At 44.5% G+C, this 17357-nt stretch overlaps 1 protein-coding gene and 1 non-coding gene across 3 annotated transcripts in view; one reads left to right on the top strand and one right to left on the bottom strand.

Moving 5' to 3' along the window:
• Window positions 1–17357, bottom strand: part of RAB7A (RAB7A, member RAS oncogene family) — a 105900-nt gene that overhangs the window by 35340 nt on the left and 53203 nt on the right. The window lies entirely within an intron of this gene.
• LOC131764737 (U6 spliceosomal RNA) lies at window positions 8337–8439 on the top strand. Its single transcript, XR_009337938.1, has one exon. It is a non-coding gene; the product is annotated as a U6 spliceosomal RNA (small nuclear RNA).

Raw genomic sequence — 17357 nt, 5'->3', positions numbered from 1 at the left:
CTCCAAGCGCCCATCTCCCCGCCCCTGTCCCTCCCCCTTAGCCCTCTTCACCTTTCACCTTCACACTGCGAAACCTACCTACCGCCTAGAACACACCGACCCATCACTTTCAGCTCCCAGGTTTTCGAATGTATTAGCATAAAAGTATAGAAAGCATTCTTACTTTATTATAATGTATGTGGTAAAGTATACATAACGTAAAATTTACCATTTTAACCATTTTTAAGTGTACAGTCAATGGCATTAAGTCCCATGAAGTTTATTTTCAACAAGACATTTTCAATCTCACCGAAGGTGACCGGCAAAACCCGGGCGTACATGGGCGGCCAAGCGCGGGGAAGGGGGGATACGGCAAGGCAAAGGCGCCGCAGCTGCCGCAAAGCAGGAACACCGGCAGTGTCTGCTCATGAGGACGACACCACGGGGCGAAAGGCACTGACAGAAATGAAATCCTAAATGCCTGACCGCTTTTCAGGCAGTAATTCAGATTACTATTTCAATACACGGAGTTCTGTATACATAGACCCTTTTCCTGTAGTTTAACTAAAACTCAAATTATTTTTTACAACAGGATTGTTGGTTGACAGCTGTTGCTCTAGAGTAGATGTACCCCATTCTTCCAGAAGAGAAATCTACTGTATAGAACCAAGTCTTGAAAATCTAAATAAAGGACTGCTGGCTCAGAGGTCATGTCAACTGGGACAGGTAGGCCTTGGTGCATAAGGCCTATTCAGAGGCCGGTGACCTTGGAACAGATCGATTACTCAAGTGCCTGCACTGAGAAATGCTAGAGATACAAAGATGACTGAGCTAGTCTCCATGTCTTGAGCTCGGTTTAACGAGACACTTGGTAAGCAAACAGGAAGATATGTGCTGGGTCATAAGGATATAGTCAAGACTTCTTCCTAAGAGTGGGATATGAGGAGTGTACGGGACACTGACATCGTATACGTATATATAAAATTCGCCTCCTTTGACGTTTTGAAATAGCAAGCATATATAATTTTTGCAATCAAAAGAAACTCTCAACACAGAATAAGGGGGGTAGGGGTGATGATGAATTTTCACATCTGCATTTCAATTTCCTTCCTTGTTGTAGGAGGACTTCCCGCCCACCTCCTAGGGCTGTCCGGCTCATCCCATAGGCAAATTGGTAAAGGCACCTTATAAACAAGAGAAGGCTTTACAGAGGTCCGCACCCTACCTGAATGAAGTCACTGTGGGACAGGCAGTGGGGAACGACGTGGTTCTGCCTTGCTCCCTACAACAATGGCTAGACTGGAAAAGATCTCAGAGTTCCCGCTAGTCCCATCTTCTCGACCCCATGTTTCCCGCAGCTCTCACTAGCTTTTCATTTCTACCTCACACGTCTGGTTCCCGGATGAACTTCCCCACTGGGACTCAAAGGACTTACCGATCAAAAAAGCCTGTTGGCGTGGCGACTGCAACGACCTTTTTGGCAGTCAGAGTACATGTGGCCGTTCTCAAATCAGACTAGTCCCCTGACTTGTAAGAAGTACTCGTGAAGCAGACGGATGGAAAAGATCAGCACAGTGATGCTCTGGGGCCTGCCTCTAGGAAGGGTAACTCTATTAACGCCAGATACACTAGTCAGGGTTCTCCAGAGAAACAGAACCATTAGGATGAAGGGACAGAGCCTACGGTTCTGTTGACACCATCTATTAGCCCGTGATTTACCAGTTACCTTTAAGTGATAATTAAAAATCTGTCGTTAAAAATAAACTTCAGTGTGTCAGAAAGAGATAAACAAATACCGTATGCTAACACATATATATGGAATCTTAAAAAAAAAAAAGAAGGTTCTGAAGAACCTAGGGGCAGGACAGGAATAAAGACACAGACGTAGAAAATGGACTGGACTTGAGAAAAGGGGTGGGGGGAAGGTAAGCTGGGACGAAGTGAGAGAGTGGCATGGACATATATACACTACTTATATACACTAGTGTAAATATGTATATACATATATACACTACTATACACATATACACACTACCAAACGTAAAACAGACAGCTAGTGGGAAGCAGCGGCAGGGCACAGGGAGATCAGCTCGGCGCTCTGTGACCACCTAGACGGGTGGGATAGGGAGGGTGGGAGGGAGACGCAAGAGGGAGGGGATATGGGGATACACGTATACATATAGCTGACTCACTTGTTATACAGCAGAAACATAACGCTGTAAAGCAATTATACTCCAAAAAAGATGTCAGAAAAAAAAAAAGAAAAAGAATGTATACATAAACGTATCACTGTCACTTTGCTGTACAGCAGAAATTTACACAAAATTCAACTACAATAAAATTTTTTTGTTTGTAAAAAAAATAAAACTTCATATATATGAGATTTATGTTTATGTAACACTGTGTGAGATTATATAATCCATACATGAGATTTAGTACTTAGATTTAGTACGGAAGTTCTCACGTGACTATGGAGGCCGAGATGTCCCACGATCTGCAGTTAGAAGGCCTGAGAACCAGGCAAGCTGGTGGTGTCAGATCCAGTCTGAGATGGAAGACAGGAGAAAAGCTGCAGCCAGAGTGAATTCTCTTCCTCAGCCCTTCTTTCTAGTTGGACCTCCCAGGATTGGAGGAGGGCAGTCTGCTTTGCTCAGTCCACACATTCAACTGTGAATCTCATCCAGAAACATGGCAAAGACACCCTCAGAATATGATGCTTTAGGCAAATACCTGGGCGTCCCTTGCCCGGTCACGCTGACACACAGAATTAACCATCACACCAGGCAGAGGTGAAAACCCAGCAGACTGCAGGGCTCAGGCAAAAGCCCAGCTCCTTAGGCTGAGGAGGAAGTGCTAACGCACAGGATGTCAGAAGTTTCCAAACGCTCTGCTTCCATTTCAAAGGTTACTATCCACAGGTTATTACTGAAGGATAGGTTTACAGGGACTCAAACCGTGCTGGCAAGATTCCGGCAAAATAAAGATGCACATGCCTCGGAAGATCACCCACGCACAGCTTGCTTCGGATAACGTTTAGGAATACCACCGCCAAACAGTACTCAAGGTGGAAACACACCAGGACCACGCCAAAAAGGAAAAGGGCCGAACGGTCTGTAACTCGGTCAGCTTTGTGCGCTTTTGCACAGGTCCACGCAGCGCTGCTGAGCACGCTACAGGGGGTGATGCGTGGTCGCCTTAGGACAGCAGCTGTAGAATAGAGGTTCTCAGTTTCCCAACCTTGATGTAACTACACAATCACATTTCAAGGTCAGAGATCTGTCAGCTAAGATGCTGTCTGGCTTTTATCGGGGAGAAAGAACTTGTTTCAGGGCAAACAGAAACTCCATGCAGATTAAGCAATAACTCCCCATCTCCTGCTCCCCCAGCCTCTGGTAATCTCTATTCTACCTTCTGTCTCTGAACTGGCCTTATCTAAACAGCTGTCGTAAGCAGGGTCATACAATATTTGTCCTTTCTTGTCTGGCTTCTCACTTGGCACGCTTCCATCTCAAGATGCGTCCACACTGCAGCCCACACCAGAACTTCACTGCTTTATACGGTAAATAACACAACGCGGTATCTAGATACCATATTTGGCTTATCCATCTACCACTTGGTGAGTACACGGGTTCTCTCTGCCTGTTGACTGCTGTGAATAATTCTGCCGTGAACAACAGTGTACGAGTATCTGTCTGAGATCCTGATTTCAAATCTCGTGGGTATAGACACCTAGGTGCCAGGACATAACAGTACTTTTGCTTAATCTTCCAAGGAACCACCACACTGCTTTCCACAACTCCAGCACCATGTTACATTCCTACCAGCAAGACACGAGGGTCCCAATTTCTCCACTTCCTCACCAACACACATATTTTTTGCATTTTAAAAAATAAGAACCATCATAATCCATGTGAAATAGTATATCACTGTTATGAATTTCCTAACGACTACTAATGCTGTGTATTTTTTGTGTGTGGATCAGCCATTTCTATATCTTCTTTGGAGAAATGTCTGTTTGGGTCCTGAACCCATTTTTAATCAAACTGCTTGTTTGTTGTTGACTTGTAGGAGCTTTAAATATATATGCTGAATATTAAGCCTTATCAGATGTATAATTTATAAACATCTTCTCCCATTCTGTAGGCTGACTTTTTACTCTCCTAATGCTATCCTTGGAAACAGAAAAGTTTTTAATTGTGATAAAGTCTAATTTACCTTTTCTCTACTGTTGCCTGTGCCTTTGGTATCATATCCACAAAATCACTGCTGAATCCATCTCCTGAAATATCCGTTTTCAACTCTTTTTTCTGGCCACACCACGTGGTATGTGGGATCTTAGTTCCCCGAGCAGGGATCAAACCCACGCCCCATGCAGTGGAAGTACGGAGTCTTAACACCACTGGACCACCACAAAAGTCCCTCAATGTTTTAACTCTTTAGATTTAAGTCTTTGAGATTTAAATATAAGACGTGACACCATAAAACTCCTAAAAGAGAACATAGGCAAAACATTTTCTGATGTAAATCATACCAATGTTTTCTTAGGTCAGTCTCCCAAAGCAACAGAGATAAAACCAAAAATAAACAGATGGGACCTAATCAAACTTACAAGCTTTTGCACAGCAAAGGAAACCATAAACAAAATGAAAAGACAACCTATGGACTGGGAGAAAATATTTGCAAACAATGCAACTGACAAGGGCTTAATTGCCAAAATATACAAACAGCTCACACTACTCAATAACAAAAAAACAACCCAATCAAATATATGCAGGGCTTCCCTGGTGGCGCAGTGGTTGAGAGTCCGCCTGCCGATGCAGGGGACACGGGTTTGTGCCCCGGTCCGGGAGGATCCCACGTGCCGCGGAGCAGCTGGGCCCGTGAGCCATGGCCGCTGAGCCTGCGCGTCCAGAGCCTGTGCTCCGCAATGGGAGAGGCCACAGCACTGAGAGGCCCACGTACCACAAAAAAAAAAAAAAAAAAAAGCAAAAGACCTAAACAGACATTTCTCCAAAGAAATACAGGTGGCCAATGGGCACCTAAAAAGAGGCTCAACCATCGCTAATTATTAGAGAAATGCAAATCAAAATTACAATGAGGGGCATTTCCCTGGTAGTCCAGGGGCTAAGACTCCGCACTCTCAATGCAGGGGGCCTGGGTCCGATCCCAGGTCAGGGAACTAGATCCCACATGCTGCAACTAAAGGATCCTGCATGCCACAACTAAAGATCCCACAGGCTGCAACTAAAGATCTCACGTGCCACAACTAAGACATGGTGCAACCAAATTAAAAAAAAAAAAAAAAATGAGGTACCACCTCACACAGGTCAGAATGGCCATCGTTAAAAAGTCTACAATGGGGACTTCCCTGGTGGCACAGTGATTAAGAATCCACCTGCCAATGCAGGGGACACGGGTTTGATCCATGGTCTGGGAAGGTCCCACATGCCACAGAGCAACTAAGCCCATGCACCACAACTACTGAAGCCCATGTGCTCTAGGGCCCGCGTGCCGCAACTCCTGAGCCCGTGTGCTGCAACTACTCAAGTCCACGTGCTTAGAGCCTGTGCTCTGCAACAAGAGAAGCCTGCACACCACAACGGAAGACCCAGTGCAGCCAAAACAAAAACAAAAACAAAAACAAAAGCAAAAAGGCTACAAGGGACTCCCTGGTGATCCAGTGGTTAAGAATCCGCCTTCCAATGCAGGGGGCGTACATTCAATCCCAGGTCGGGGAACTAAGATCCCACGTGCCGTGGGGCAACTAAGCCCACATGCCACAGCTAGAGAGCCAGCATGCCACAACTATTGAGCCTGAGCACTCTGGAGCACACATGCCACAACTAAGATCCTACATGCTGCAACTAAAACCCGACGCATCCATATAATTTTTTTAAAGTGTACATATAATAAATATTGGAGAGGGTGTGGAGAAAAGGGAACCCTCCTACACTGTGAGTAGGAATGTAAGTTGGTGCAACCATTATTGAAAACAGTATGGAGGTTCCTCAGAAAACTAAAAATAGAATTACCATATGATCCAGCAATCCCACTGCTGGGCACATACCCAGACAAAATTTTAATTCAAAAAGATACATTCTTGGGCTTCCCTGGTGGCACAGTGGTTGAGAGGCTGCCTGCCCATACAGGGGATGTGGGTTCGTGCCCCAGTCGGGGAGGATCCCACGTGCCGCGGAGCAGCTGGGCCCGTGAGCCATGGCCGCTAGGCCTGCGCGTCCGGAGCCTGTGCTCCGCAGCGGGAGAGGTCACAGCAGTGAGAGGCCCGCGTACCACACACACAAAAAAGATACATTCCCCTATGTTCATCACAGCATTATTTACAATAGCCAAGATATGGAAACAACCTAAATGTCCATTGACAGATGAATGGATAAAGAAGATGTGGGTGTGTGTGTGTATATATATACATATATATGTGTACACACACACACGCACACGTGCGCTCTGGAATATTACTCAGCCATAAAAAGGAATGAAATAATGCCATCTGCAGCAACACGGATGGACCTAGAGATTACCATACTAAGCAAAGTAAGTCAGAAAGAGACAGACAAATAGCATATGATATCACTTACATGTGGAATCTAAAATACAACACAAATGAACATACCTATGAAACCGAAACAGACTCACACACATAGAGAACACGTGTGGTTGCCAGGGGGGAGGGGGTGGGGTAGGGATGGATTGGGAGTTTGGGATTAGCAGATGCAAACTAGTATATATAGAATGGATAAACAAGGTCTTACTGTATAGCACAAGAACTATATTCAATATTCTGTGATACGCCATAATGGAAAAAAATATGAAAAAGAATATGCATAATGAAGTCACTGTGCTATACAGCAGAAATTAACACAACATGGTAAATCAACTATACGTCAATAAAATTTTTTTTAAAAAGATTTAGGTCTGGGCTTCCCTGGTGGCACAGTGGTTACGAATATGCCTGCCAGTGCAGGGGACACAGGTTCGAGCCGTGGTCCAGGAAGATATCACATGCCGCGGAGCAACTAAGCCTGTGCACCACAACTACTGAGCCTGAGCTCTAGAGCCCGTGTGCCACAACTACTGGGCCCGTGCGCCACAACTACTGAAGCCCGCGCACCTAGAGCCCGTGCTCCACAAGAGAAGCCACCACAATGAGAAGCCTGCACACCACAACAAAGAGTAGCCCCCACTCACCACAACTAGAGAAAGTCCGTGCACAGAAACAAAGACCCAACACAGAGAAAAATAAATTAATAAAATAAATTTTTAAAAGAAAAAAAAAATAGACTTAGGTCTTTGATTGGTTTTAATTTTTTTATATGATGATAGGTCCGGGTCCAAATCCTTCTGCAGGTAGATGTTTTCTCAGCACCATTATCATTTGTTGAAGACACTGTGCTTTCACCACTGAATGGACTTGGCACCTTTGTCAAAATTCAACTCACCATGAATGTGAAGATTAATTTCTGGGCTTTCTATTCTGTTCCACTGGTTTACATGTGTATCCTTATCCCGGTACCACACTGTTTTCATTACTATAGTTTTGTAGTAAGTTTTATTCATTCATTTATTTATTTATTTTTTTTTTTTTCATTCATTTATTTTTTAAAATATTTATTTATTTAGCTGCGCTGGGTCTTAGTTGTGGCACGCAGGATCTCCTTTGCTGCGTGCGGGATCTTCGCTGTGGCATGCGGAGTCTTTTACTTGGGGCACGAGGAATCTTTTAGTTGCAGCAATGTGGAGTCTTTAGTTGAGGCACGCAAGGTCTTTAGTTGTGACATGCAAACTCTTAGTTGTGGCATGTGGAATCTAGTTCCCTGACAAGGGATTGAACCCACGCCCCCTGCATTGGGAGCGTGGAGTATTAGCCACTGCATCACCACGGAAGTCCCCTGTAGTAAGTTATAAAATCAGGAAGTGAGAGACCTCCAACATTGAGCTTTCAAAATTGTTTGACTATTGAGGGTCCCATGATTTTCTACATGAATTTTAGGATAGGTTTTTCTATTTCTGCAAAAACGTCACTGGGATTTTGATACGGATTGCATTGAATCTGTAGATGGTTTCTCAAGAATATTAATTTTTCTAATCCATGAATGTGAGATGTCTTTCCACTTATTTACATCTTTAACTTCTCTCAGCAATGTTTATAGTTTTTAGTTTATAAGTCTTTCTCTCCTACCAAGTTAAATTTATTCGTAGGTATTTTATTCTTTTTGATACTCCTGTACATGGAGTTGTTTCCTTAATTTCCTCTTTGGATTGTTCATTTTTAGTATATAGAAATGCAGTTGATGGGGACTTCCCTGGTGGTACAGTGGTTAAGAATCCGCCTGCCATGCTTGCTTCAGCAGCACATATACTAAAATTGGAACAATACAGAGAAGATCAGCATGGCCCTTGCACAAGGATGACACGCAAATTCGCAAAGCGCTCCATATTTTTATTAATAAGGCAATTACATCAAAATACCTCACTAAAAAAAAAAAAAAAAAAAAAAAAAAAAAAAAAAAAAAAAAAAGAATCCGCCTGCCAATGCAGGGGACACAGGTTCGAGCCCTGGTCTGGGAAGATCCCACATGCCACGGAGCAACTAAGCCTGTGCGCCACAACCACTGAGCCTGCACTCTTGAGCCCGCAAGCCACAGCTACTGAAGCCCACGCGCCCAGAGCCCGTGCTCTGCAACAAGAGAAGCCACAGCAATGAGAAGCCCATGCACCGGGCAGAAGAGTAGCCCCCCCTCGCCACAACTAGAGAAAGCCTGAGCACAGCGACGAAGACCCAGTGCAGCCAAAAATAAATTAATTATAAAAAAAAACAAAAGAAAAAGAAATGCAGCTGAGTTTTCTATGTTCACTTTGTATCCTGAAACTTTGTTGAACTAGTTTATTAGCTCTTAGCAGGTTTTAGTTTTTTAATTTTTTGGTATGAAATCTTTAAGGTACTCCACGTATAAGACCATGTATCTCTTTGCTTTCCAATTTGGATGTTTTATTTCTTTTTCTTGCCACACTGCTCTGGCTAGAACTTCCAGTAGTGTTTGGAATAGAAGGGGTAAAAGTGAGCATCCTTGCCTTGTTCCTGATCTTAGAAGACAAAGTATTAGTCTTTCACCACTGAGTATAACATTCACTGTGGGTTTTTCATACAAGGCTTTTATTATGTTGAAATAATTTCCTTCTATTCCCAGTGTTTCCTTTTCATTGTGAAATGGTGTTGAATTTTGTCAAAGGCTTTTTCTGCATCAACTGAGATGACATGGTTTTTTTCCCTTTCATTCTGTTGATGCGGTGTATTCATGATCGCTGTTTGGTCGTGGAACCATCCTAGCATTCCAGGAATAAATCCCACTTGGTCATGGTATATGATCCTTTTAATATGCTGCTGAATCTGATTTGCTGGTATTTTGTTAAGGGCTTTTGCATCACTGTTCGTAAGAGATACTACTCCGTGGTTTTCTTTTTTTTGTAGTGTTTGTCTGGCTTTAGTATCAGAGCAATGCTGGCCTCATAGAATGAGTTAAGAAATCTTCCCCCCTCTTCAATTTTCGGGAAGAATTTGAGAAGAACTGGTGTTATCTTTAAATGTGTTAGAATTCACCAGTGAAGCCATTAGATCCAGGGCTTTTCTTTGTCAGGAGGTTTACGATAACTGATTCAATCTCCTAGCTTGACAAGTATGATGTTCTATTTTCTATTTACCTCTGGCAGTTTGTGTGCTTCTACGAAACTGTCAGTTTCATCCAGGCTATCCAATTTGTTGGTGTGCAAGTGTTCCTAAGACTCTCTTATAATCCTTTTTATTCAGAGAATAGGTAGTAACATCCCCACTTTCATTTCTGATTTTAGTAATATGAGCCTTTTTAAAATTCTTAGTCAAACTAAAGGGTTTTCTGTGCTAATCTTTGTTACCGTTTATAGCTATAAATTTCCCCCATAGCACTTCTTTGATGTATCCCGTAAGTTTTATTTATTTTTAAAATTTTATTTATTTATTTTGGCCACACCACACAGCACTCGGGATCTTAGTTCCCCAACCAGGGATCGAACCCATGCCCCCTGCGTTGGGAGCGTAGTGTGTTAACCACTAGATCGCCGGGGAAGTCCCATCTCCCGTAAGTTTTAGTATGTTGTTTTTATTTTATCTGTCCCCCCAAAATTTTTTTTTCCACATCTCATGGCTTGTGGGGTGTCTTTGTTCCCCAACCAGGGATTGAACCCGGGCCGTGGCAATGAAAGCACCAAGTCCTAACCACTGCACTGCCACTGAACTCCCTGTCCCTAAATATTTTTACATTTCTCTTGTGATTTCTTCTTTGGCCCATTAGTTCTTTAAGAATGTGTTATTTAACATCTACACATCTCTGGATTTTCTAGTTTTCTTCCTGTTACTGATTTCTAAACTTCATCTCTTTGTGCTCACAAAGGTACTCTGTTTGACAATCTACTTTTTAAAACCTACTGAGACTTTCATTGTGGCCCAACATATATTCTACCGTGGCGAATGGCCCATGTCTACTTGAGAAGAAGGCGTGTTCTGTTGGTGGTGGACAGGGTCGTGCGTGTGCCGGCTGGACTGAATTGGTTTACTGTGTCATTCAAGTACTCCACTTCCTCACTTATCTTCTGTCTGGGTCACTCAGTATTATTGTCAAACTACTTGTCCCTTCACTTCTGTTAATTTTTGCTTCATATATTTTGATGGCCTGTCAAATGGTGTGTAAATGTTTATCCCTGTTTTATCTTCTTGCTGTACTTAATCTACTTTACCTCAGATTAGTATAGTCGCCCTCTCTTTTGGTTACTATTTGCTTGGATCTTTTCCCCACTCTTTCACATTAAACATTTTTATGTCTTTGGCTATGAAGTGAGTCTCTTGTGGACAGCAAGTAGATAGATGTTTTTCTCTCCAATCTGCCAATCTGTCTTTTTTTTTTTTTTTTGCGGTATGCGGGCCTCTCACTGTTGTGGCCTCTCCCGTTGCGGAGCACAGGCTCCGGACGCGCAGGCCTAGCGGCCATGGCTCACGGGCTTAGTTGCTCCGCGGCATGTGGGATCTTCCCGGACCAGGGCACGAACCCGTGTCTCCTGCATCGGCAGGCGGATTCTCAACCACTGCGCCACCAGGGAAGCCCTGCCAATCTGTCTTTTGACTGAAGAGTTTATTGCATTTACAGTTAAAGGAATTACTAATAACGAAGTACTTATTTCAGTCATTTTCCTGTTTGTGTTTCATATGCCTTATGGCTTTTTTCCCCTCATTTCCTGCATGGCTATCTTCTTTTGTCCTTAGCTGATTTTTTATAGTGAAACATTTTAATTCCCTTCTCATTTCCTTTTGCATATATCCTATGGCTCTTCTTTTTTTCTGGTTATCATGGAATTACATTTGACATCCTAGTAACAGTATAAGGCCAATTTATACCAGCTTAACTTCAAAAACATACAAGAACTGTTCCTATACAACTCTGACCCGCCTCCCTTTCACTTACTGATGTTACAAAATTACATCTTTATGTTGTGTGCCCCCCTACAAAGGATTAACAATTGGGTTTTTAAGTAAGTTAGTCTCTTAACAGCAGCTACAATAGCACCAGATTTTGCAGGACGAGCCCCTCGCAGGCAGGTCTGGTGGTAAAAAAAACTCTCTCAGCTTTGGTTTATCTGGGAAGGTCTTAATTCCTCCCTCATTTTTGAAGGACAGTTTTGCCAGATATAGGATCCTTGGTTGACAGCTTTCCCCTTCAATACTTTGAATACATCAAACCATGCCATCTGGCCTCCAAAGTTTCTGATGAGAAATCTACTGATAATCTTTATTTGATCTTTAGCGCTTTTTTTCTCATTTTCTTCCTTGAAATAAAAAATTTTTATTTAGTTAGTATCATTAGCATAGTCTTGTTAATAAAATTAGTATTGTAACTGTAGTTGGATAGCACAGGTAGTATGCAGGCAGCTCAGATACTGCAGGTTTGCTTCCAGACCACTGCAATAAAGTGAATACCGTCATAAATCAAGTCTTTATATGCACACAAACTTTTAGGCATTTTATATGCACACAAACTTTTTGGTGTATATAAAAGTTATGTTTACACTATACTGTAGTCTATTAAGTGTGCAATAGTGTTATGTCTAAGAAAATGTACATGGCCTTAATTTTAAAATACTTAATTACTGAAACTACGAAAGATCCTCTAAGCCTTCAGGGAGGTGTAATCTTTTTGCAACCGTAACATTAAAGATCCCTGATCACAGATCACTATAACAAATATAATAATAATGAAAAAGTCTGACACATTTTGAGAATTATCAAAATGTGACAGGGCTTCCCTCGTGGCGCAGTGGTTGAGAGTCCGCCTGTCGATGCAGGGACACGGGTTCGTGCCCGGAGCGGCTGGGCCCGTGAGCCATGGCCGCTGAGCCTGCGCGTCCGGAGCCTGTGCTCCGCAACGGGAGAGGCCCGCGTACCGCACAAAAACAAAAACAAAAAAAAGTGACAAAGAGACATGAACTGAGCAAATGCTGTTGGAGAAATGGCACTGACAGACTTGCTGGACGCAGGGTTGCCACAAACCTTCAATTTGTAAAAAATGCATATTCGCTGAGCTATTTGTAATGAGGTGGATGGACCTAGAGTCTGTCATACAGAGTGAAGTAAGTCAGAAAGAGAAAAATGAATACTGTATACTAACGCACATATATGGAATCTAAAAAAAAAAAAAACCAGTACTGATGAACCTAGGGGCAGGGCAGGAATAAAGATGCAGAGGTACAGAACGGACTTGAGGACATGGTGGGGAAGGGGAAGCTGGGACGAAATGAGAGTAGCACTGACATATATACACTACCAAATGTAAAATGGATGGCTAGCGGGAAGCTGCTGCATAACACACGGCGATCAGCCCGGTGCTCTGTGACCCCCTAGAGGAGTGGGAGAGGGAGGGTGGGAGGAAGACGCAAGAGGGAGAGGATACGGGGATACACATACCCATACAGCTGATTCACTTTGTTGTGCAGCAGAAACTAACACAACATTGTAAAGCAATTACACTCCAATAATTAAACATGCATATTTGCTACGTGCAGTAAAGCAAACTGCAGTAAAGCAAGGCAGTTAGCAATGTTAGCAGAGCACAGCACTGCTCGTGAATACTGTCAGTTAGCGTGGTTAGCAGGTGGCCACGGTGCAGGGCCTCACTGAGGCCTCCCTGCTGACAAGGAGGCTCGTATGGACGAGTCAAAGCTCCTCAAAACCACAGGCCAAGGTAACTTCACTAAAGTGATGCTGGCCCAGATGGCCATCAAGGTCCTTAAAAAAAAAAAAATCAAAAGAGCTCCTCCAGCCTGCAGGCACTTTTCCATGAAGTCCACAGCATGAAGGTTTTTTTTTTTTTTAATTATTTTATTTCTTAAAGTACAGTTGATTTACAATGTTGTGTTAACTTATGCTGCACAGTAAAATGATTCAGTTATACATATATACCTTCTTTTTTATATTCTTTTCCATTATGGTTTATCACAGGACACTGAATATAGTTCCCTGTGCTATACAGATCTTTGTTATTTATATATTTTACATATAGTAGTTTGTACAAGATATGTTAATCCCAAAGTCCTAATTTATCCCTCCCCCACTCCCTTTCCTCTTTGGTAACCATAAGTTTGTTTTCTACGTCTGTGAGTCTCTTTCTGTTTCATAGTTTCATTTGTGTCATATTTTAGATTCCACAGATAAGTGATATCACATGGTATTTTTCTTTCTCTTTCTGACTTCACTTAGTATGATAATCTCTAATTCCATCCATGTTGCTGCAAATGGCATTATTCCACTCTTTTTATGGCGGAGTAGTATTCCACTGTATACACGTACCACATCTTCTTTACCCATTCATCTCTCGATGGACATTTAGGTTGCTTCCATGTCCTGATTACTGTAAATAGTGCTGCTATGAACACTTGGGGTGAACGTATCTTTCTGAATTAGAGTGTTGTCTGGATACATGCCCAGGAGTGGGATTGCTGGATCATATGGTAATTCTGTTTTTAGTTTTTTGAGGAACCTCCATACTGTTTTCCATAGTGGCTGCACCAACTTACATTCCCACAACAGTGCAGGAGGGTTCCCTTTTCTCCTCACCCTCTCCAAAATTCGTTATTTGTAAACTTTTTGATGATGGCCAATCTGACTGGTCTAAGGAGATACCTCATTGTAGTTCTGATTTGCATTTCTCTAATAATTAGCGATGATCATCTTTTTACGTGCCTATTGGCCATCTGTATGTCTTCTTTGGAGAAATGTCTATTTAGGTCTTTTGCCCATATTTTGACTGGGTTGTTTTTTTGTTATTGAGTTGTGTGAGCTATTTATCCATTTTGCAAATTAAGCCACTGTCAGTCCCACTGTTTGCAAATATTTTGTCCCAGTCCGTAACTGTCTTTTCATCTCGTTTATGGTTTCCTTTGCTGTGCAAAAGCTTCTAAGTTTGATTAGGTCCCGTTTATTTTTGTTTTTATTTCTATTACCTTGAAAAAATGACCTAAGAAGACACTGGTGTGCTTTATGGCAGAGAACGCAGGCTGTGTTCATTACAAGCAGGAGGTTCATTATAGGATAACAAAGCACCATGAACCAGCCTGTGTGGGGAGTCGGAGAAGTGACAGGGGGTGTGCCCCCCAAAGAGGCTTGGGGTCACTTTCCTGTAGAGTCGAGTTCCCTGACTATAATATGGGAGTTGTATTCTGCTGTGATTTCTCCTTTTTATAACAGTGGCATGGGGCAGCCCCTCTAAGAGGCTTGACCAAAGCATGGGCTGTTCAGCAGCTTGAGGTTCTAGGGGGAAGCTCCGCATGAGCCAGACATCCTGGGGGGTCCACAGGGAGGAGTCTGGATAACACACAGCAGCCCAGAGGGATGGAGGGGATGATGGAAAGGTGCCTTTTAAAAAGCAAGTTCCAGGGCTTCCCTGGTGGCGCAGTGGTTGAGAGTCCGCCTGCCGATGCAGGGGACACGGGTTCGTGCCCCGGTCTGGGAAGATCCCACGTGCCGCGGAGCGGCTGGGCCCGTGAGCCGTGGCCGCTGAGCCTGCGCGTCCAGAGCCTGTGCTCCGCAACGGGAGAGGCCACAACGGTGAGAGGCCCGCGTACCGCAAAAAAAAAAAAAAAAACAAAAAAACCCGCGTGGGCTCCTGGGAAGCCCGAGGAACGTTGCGCAGCCCACCGGCACTGTGTGTACAGCCTTTCAACGCTCAGGGACCCTGCCCACGAGTCTGCATCTGACCCATCAGGGAGGCTCCTCCTTCGTGCCACACCCTGAGAGCGCAGCTGGGGAAGCAAGAGGAGGACTAGGACGGTCTGGGGATCTTGCTGCACCCCTTAATCTCCCCAGATTTGGTTTTCTGTTTGTTTTTTTCGGTACGCGGGCCTCTCACTGTCGGGGCCTCTCCCGTTGCGGAGCACAGGCTCCGGACGCGCAGGCTCACCGGCCACGGCTCACGGGCCCAGCCGCTCCGCGGCACGTGGGATCCTCCCGGACCGGGGCACGAACCCGCGTCCCCTGCATCGGCAGGCGGACTCTCAACCACTGCGCCACCAAGGAAGCCCCAGTTTTGGTTTTTTTACGCTAAGCAGCCCAATGTGCAGTGAACCAGTGCTGCTCTCCCTGAAATCCACTGCCAGCTCCCAACCCCTCCCCGGCGAGTCCCAGTTCCTTACTGGGCTTTCGGGACCTGGTGTGCCAGTCCCCCTGCAGAGCTTTCAGCGCCGCCCATGCCTTGCACGTTACTCACTGAACCGCTCAGTTCCCCACAGACACTTTGCATGTGCAGTTTTCTCCCTGGGGTGCCCACAACCCAGGCCAAGCACCATTAGGCTCCCCAAGAGGAATCAGACACAGATCTTGCCTGAAGAGCTCCCAGTCCAGCTGGGGAGATGAGACAGGGACCCAACTGCAGGGCAGTCACCTGTTCACAGGGACCAAGGAGGACACACAGCACAGCCTATGCTCACCTGCGGTGGGAGGGATCAGGGCAGCTTCGTGAAGGAGGTGAAGTCCACCTGGGTCCCGAGGCGTGGGTGTGAGTGCAAGAAACGGAGAGCAGGCATCCGGGCGGCAGGAAGCCGGAGTGTCAGGCACACGCAGGACAGAAATGGGGAGCGAGGCTAGGAGGCAGGGGCTGGGCCGCCTTCTCCCCCACCCGCCCACACACGCCACCACCCACCCCACCCCCGCTTCCAGGACCGCCCACTGGTGCACCGTGCTCAGCGCATGCAGCTCCGGGCCTGGAAGCAGGCGGCTGCAATGATGGAGCGCTCAGCTCTCCTCCCCCTTGAGCCTGGGGCCGGGTCTGGGCCGTGGCTGCCTCTTATTTCCCTCATTAGTCCAAGTCAGAACAGGAGGGTTGAATCCATTTACACTCAGGCTGCGTTCCTTTCTCCTCATTCTTTTCTTTCTGTTCCTCACACTGAATGGCTTCAGCTGTCTTCGCATTCAGCTTGCTGGTCGTTCCTTCTGCTGACACCCCTCCTGGACCCTTCTAGTAAGTTCCTCCTTCCAGTTACTATGCTTTTCTGTTCCAGAATTGTTTGGTTCGCTTTGATAATTACTCTTTCTTGATAACCTCATTTTGTTCAGACACTGTACTCCCAATTTCCTTTACTTCTTTGCCCATGGTTTCCTTTGGCTCCTTGAGCATATTTAAAAGACAGTTGATGTAATGTCTGACTAGTAATCCCAACATCTGTGCCTACTCTGGGATGGTTTCTGTCAAATTCTTTTTTTCCCCTGTGAATAGGCCACACGTTCCTGTTTCTTTGTTATGTTCCATAATATTTTTTGTTAAGAAATGGACACTCTGAGTATTTTATAGTGTGGAATTCTGGAAATCTGATTCTCCGACTCTCCAAGGATTGCTGACTGTTGCCTGTTCAGGGCTAGAACTGTCCACTTGTGAGCCCACCACTCGCTTAGGAAAGACCAGCAGACTATGCCCTCAGGAAGGCTTCATCCAATCAGGTCCCAGAATTCCAAAACAGCTGATTCCAACCGCTCTTTCCAGCTCAACGGCTGAGCTGGTAGAGGAACCGGCCACTAAAGCTTCCTGCTTTGTCATTTTGTGTGACATCACTGTGGTCTACAGTCTTTTAATTTAAATATCAGCGACTCAGTCCAATTTTTAGACCCTGACCAAACATTCAAGCCCTTGAATCACTGCTAATTCTCTCAGCAGAAAATGCCAGGTACATGCATATTCTTTAAATATAAGGTATGATTTGTTTCCTAGTTTTGGTAAAGGATCAGGGTGACTCACTCTTCCTTGAATGTAACTCCTTCCTTAAACCTCTTGTGACCACAGAAGACCACAGCA

This window comes from Kogia breviceps, chromosome 10 (assembly GCF_026419965.1).
Source record: "Kogia breviceps isolate mKogBre1 chromosome 10, mKogBre1 haplotype 1, whole genome shotgun sequence".
NCBI lineage: Eukaryota > Metazoa > Chordata > Mammalia > Artiodactyla > Physeteridae > Kogia > Kogia breviceps.
The sequence above is the reverse complement of the archived record's forward strand: the minus strand, read 5'-3'. Positions and strand labels throughout refer to the sequence as shown.